The following is a 5,755-nucleotide window of genomic DNA, read 5'->3' on the forward strand; positions in this document are numbered from 1 at the left end:
GAGGGCCAGGGGGCGGGGCTGGCGGGGCGGAGCGAGCGCGTCGCGCGCCGCCCGGAAAGCGTAAGCGCGAGCCCGCGGGGGTGGCTTCTGGGGGCCGGTTCCGTGGGGGCGGAGCTCGAGCTTTTGGAGGAGGGATAAGCTGGCGAGATCTGGTGGTAAAATGACTTTTAGTTAACAGTTAATCTTTCATGATTGTTGAGTTGGCAACATGGAAACGGTCCTGTAAGAGGGGATAAAAGAACACGAATTGCAAAATTGCCACCCCCTCACGCACCGGACTCCTCACGCTAGGCGGAGGCGAGGGGGCGGGGCAACGTGCTTCTCGCCTCTGATACGGGTGGGGCGCGCGCCTGGGGGCGGGGCGGGACGAAGCACGCCTGGCGGGAGAGCGCGTCTCCTAAGGCCCGCGAACCGCTCAGTCGGGGGCGGGCCTGCGGTGAAAACGTGGGCAAGGCATGAGTTGTTGGCTGACGTTTTGGGGACTGCATCTTTGGCGTCTGTTACTGTTTGTGGAGGCATCTTAAATTTCCTGAGCGGGTACGGAAAAAAATGAAGTTAAACGTAAAGTATGATGGAGAGGGAACCGACGCGGCCTGGTGTCGCCGGGAGTTCTGCCCTAACTGCTGCGAAGAAGCGGGGATGAGCGTTTGGCAGTTTTGCCTTGCTCCCCGCCTGCTCTCACAGCCCGGCCCTAAAGCCGTTTTCTTCTGCTCGGAGTAGTGAGTTTCCCGGCGCCGTCAGTGAGCAGCGGGCTGGTGCTTCAGACCCACCCATCCCCCCACCCCCGACTCCGCCCCGCGGCGTCCCCCGGCCCTGGCCTGCCCTACGGTCCACGACGCGTTGCTGTGGCGGTAGCCATGGGGACCCAGGGCCGTCTGGCGCTCCACACAGGCACTTTGGCTCAGATTCACGCCGCGAGTGCAAAAATAACTCTAAAATGCTGAACTATAGCGCCTTGTTTTGGTATAAGTTTTAGGGGACCCTGGCTCTTTAGCAGTAACTGAGACTATAGAACGCTTTTTAGTTTTAGCGCTCGAATAGTAAACATGGAGATTAGTTCTGAGAAAAAGGTGGTTCCTGATACGGTATTAAAAATCTGAGTCTCCACCGAATTAACTTTAGGGATTGAACAATGATTTTTAGAAGACACTGGTAACTGGCATGTACAGATAAACTCTACAAGGGCTTAATAAGAAACTACTGGATTATCAAATTCACTTTTTTGTATTGTTCTCAACGGTTATTTGATTTTATTCTTTCAAGCCATCCTTTTGAAAAGTACTGTTGAGTTTAATGTATTGCCCTTCCGGATATAAGAATTCAAACTTAAGAAAAAACCTTTCAGCAATTGATAAATATATTCAATATAGATGGGATTTTTAAATGATACTACATTGAATACAGACAACTTGGAAGATTTAGTCTTCAGAGCCTTGTATAAAATGACTGAGAAATTTGGCTTCTACAGTTAAGGACATTCTGCCACCTTTGGCAGTAATTTTATTTAATTTGCTTTCAAGCATACCAGAAATCCACACATTGTGATGTTACGAGCAAAACTCAAATGAGGATTTCCTAAGAAAAGCGTTCGGTGTGATTAGACTGGAGATGTCATCTGTGCTGCTGCTGCTGCCACTGGTGAATTGTAAACTAGACAAGTCATTTAGTAAAGTAAGAATTTCCATAACGAGTATCTTTCTTACCTGTCCTGGAGATGTGTTTGATTAATACCAGATAATTTATGTGAAAATTCTTTGAAACGATAAAAGCACCGCATACACTTCTATATTTATAGCTAGAATGAATCCATTAGCATTCTTGACAGTAAACTGATTAAGCTGAGAGAATTGGAGCATAGTTAGAGACTAGTTAATTAAGTAAGTAGAGACAGGATTTAAGAGGAATTGCTTCTATGTATGGAAAAGATCTTTGGAGTTCTTAAACTATTCTCAGCCTCCAAATCCTTGGATTTCTATAGGCATCATTTGAAGAGTGGAAATAAAAAAGGTTACTAGTCTATACAAATTGAATTTTGAAAATATTTGCTTTGTCTCTAAATATTTTACATTTTCGTAAAAGCCCTGATACAGTTAAGTTTTCTAGATGTTTATCAAGAAAGATAGTGTTCAGAAAGTTAATACATTCCTCAAAGTAGAAAACAAAAAGGCTTAGTGCTATAAGAGAAATTCAGGAGTTTCTAAGTACTGTATTGGGATTTGGAGAAAGATCAGTAAGTGAATGATACAGTACATTACCCACCAATCCTATAAATTACAGGATGCTTTTGGCTAATGGATTATAAGCTAACATCCAAAGCTTTTCCCCATAAGTTTAAATAATGGCAAATAATGTAATTTCCAGTGCATTGTAAAATGACATTTTACAGTAGCAGTCTTTTAAATGTATGCAGTGGAATTAGATATAGTATTTTGATACTCATCATCCATTTTTAAAAAGTGAACTAACATTTTGCTTGTCTAAATATTACATTGTATTGCCGTTCTGTCCCTTAAATTTACAGCAATAGTTCTCAGGGACTATTGACTCCCTCCCAGGGGACATTTGGCAATATCTGGAGACATTTTTAGTATCATAACTAGGGAGTGGGGGCTACTGGGTATCTAGTAGGAGGAGGCCAGGGATATTGCAAAACATCCTACATTCCACAAAGCAACTCTCAACAACAAAGAATTAACCAGCCCGAAATGTCAGTAGTGCTATGCTACTAAGAAACCCAGACCTACAGAATTCTATTCTATTCTTACATAGGATGGTTTTAGGCATAAAAGTCCTATTGGTTATCATTCTTTGCTGCAGCCAAAAAATGTGTGTATATTAATATTTATTGCATGTCTTATAGGCATAATGTTCTAAAATTAAGTCAATCCAGGGAAATATTTTTTGTCATTGTGACTCTTACTAATATACAAATGATCTATGTATAAATATCATAATTTTGAATAGTTTTAAAAAGTAATACTTTATTGAAATGTATTTTTTTAGTGAGTTGGGCTTTTTATCATTTAGCTTATATTTTCATGGATGAATATTATTTATTGCTAGAATCTTACCTAGTCATTAATTTTCTCAATATTGACTTTTAGGTGCCCTGGCAGTTATGTCCCGGAACAGTGCACCATAGTGAGATTCAGGATCGGTAAGAGTTTATTTCTTTTGTAAAGGCCAAAAGGGCCACTCTGTGTACTGAAGTACCTCAAACATGATCTTAGATGGGCAGATGGGTGAAAGCAAGGACAATGGTGGGAACACTCTGGATATATTCTGAATACAGACCTAACATAATTTACTTAAGATTTGGATATGAAAGAAGGGGAAGTAACAGCTCTCACTGTGTGGTTTTTATCCTAACCCACTAGAAGATTTATTATTTGCTAAGATGGGGGATACTGAGACGAAAAGAATGAGGCAGAAAAAAAATACAGTTCCCCCTGTCCATTTTCTTTAGTGCCACATTTGTATTTCTAAGTTTAAGTTAGCTGTTGAAACTTACTTATCTATCAAAATGTAAATAATAATATATATTACTCAGTGTAGTTAAAAGACTTACACAGCCATATTCCCACGAAATGATGGGATCTTTTCCTTTGTTTCTAACTCCATTGCGTACAATTCAAACACTTGACAATTCAGTTGTAACTCTTTACTAAGTAATGTTAATAATCTGATTTGTATATACTAGATTACCTTAAGGACAGGTTTTATGATGAAAAGCTGTTCAGTGTTTAAATAGAATTTTAAATGCTTTTTTTTGTATTTGAAATAAAAAACTATACAGGTAATTTTTAGGACAGGTTCACTATCATCAAACTGTTGGCTCTGTTGGATGTATAAAGCTCATAATCACTAAAGTTATGACTGTGAAAATTGAATTATGTACTTTTTTGACTTGTGCAGAACAATGCAATTTAGCTCAAATGCAACTGCAACCTTTAATTCATGAGTTATATTAATTCAAATTAACGTGCATTGTTATTGGCTAGGCTAATCCAGAGAGGCACATTTTTCTCTTAGTAAATTTTGAATATTTCTGTTTTTTTCACATTGTTTCAGCAAAGATAATAATATATACAAAGAGGAAAATTAATACCATTTCAATGAGAGGTTAGTTTCATACTCAGTTTTTAAGATCTTTTGAAAAGTTAACTCAAAATGTGTACACCTTTGTAATTTATCATTGTTTTATGGATTGGTATATGTAGTTAAAGTTCCCCTTATTCAGTTTCACTCCAAGTTCAAGATTCTGGGGTATGGGGTTCTCAAAGTCCAGTGGATGAGACAGATATATACATACCAGCTTTGTTACATGTCTGTGATAAATATTGAGGTCTAAGCAGTATTGAAGGATCATAAACAAATTAGAAATTCCTGAAGTTACCAACATTATATTTGCATTGAATTCCTTTTAGGAAAGTAGGTTGGGTGCAATAGGATAATTTTGCTGCTTTCTCCTTTATAGCCTGTTTTCTTCTTAAGCCTTACCTCTTATGTCTCTTACCTCTCTACCATCTACTGGCTTGTGCCACCTCTATGAATAAAGGCAGCTACAGCCCACTGCTGTGGCTAAGCAAGCATGCCAGAAAGCTTGAAGAACCTCATCTACCCTTTACAGAGCAAAAGCATCCTCTGAGTAGCTAAAGCTTGGACTTCTAAGTAAGGTATCTTTATCGGATCCCTTTATGGAAATCACATATATAGATAAAAGCCCCCCCCCCCACCTCATGCCATAGTCTTTAGCCTAATGGCTGTGCCAGTTGTAAAGATGAGCTACAGCTGAAGAGGGCTGTTTATGTTTTGTACTTGGGTATCAAACATAATATATATTTAGTGTTCAAAATTATATAGTTGAGATATACTTTTTTGTTTGTTTTCCTTACAAAAGGGCTTATAAACCCTATAGGTAAATAATTAAGAATTCCTATTTTGGGAAACTAAAGATTCTGGCCACCAATTCTAACATATGGGATGTGTTGTGTGTGTGTGTGTGTGTGTGTGTGTGTGTGTGTGTGTGTGTGTTGGGGGAGTTCCCCATATCAACAATCAGTTCTCCCAACACCAGCTGGGTGTCCTACAATTTAACTCAATTCTGATAATGTCTACCTGGCGATAACATCAGATTCCACAGGTTAAGGGCTTAGTTTCATAAGACTGCCCTCTATTTCAAATAGCAGTTGTGAACCCGGGTAGTAACCTGTGCTTCTGAATAATGACCAGCTGTAAGTCAGAGGTTCCCATGACCTCTTCTTTGGGTCATAGGTTAAGAGTTCAGTCCTACAAGACTGTATCTGCTTCCACTTCAGATGCCAGTAACAAGTCCAGGTTATCACTTATCTTCTTTCACATACCCTCTCTTCGGGTTTTATTAATTTGCTAGAGTGGCTCACAAAACTCAGAGAAACATTTTATTCGTTGGTTTACTGACTTATTACAAAAAGAGATTACTTGGGGTGCCTGGGTGGCTCAGTTGGTTAAGTGTTTGACTTGGGTCAGGTCATGGCCCACAGTTCATGGGTTTAAAGCCTTGTGTAGGGCTCTGTGCAGACAGCTTAGAGCCTGGAGCCTGCTTTGTATTTGTCTCCCTCTCTCCCTGTACCTCCTCTGTTCCTGCTCTGTCTCTCTCAAAAAGAAATAAACATTAAAAAAAATTTTTTTTAATAAAGATATAATTCAGGAACAATCAGATGGAAGAGATGCATAGGGCAAGGTATGGGAAAAGGACTGAGAGCTTCCATGCCTT

Source organism: Suricata suricatta, chromosome 5 (genome assembly GCF_006229205.1).
Source record: "Suricata suricatta isolate VVHF042 chromosome 5, meerkat_22Aug2017_6uvM2_HiC, whole genome shotgun sequence".
Lineage (NCBI taxonomy): Eukaryota > Metazoa > Chordata > Mammalia > Carnivora > Herpestidae > Suricata > Suricata suricatta.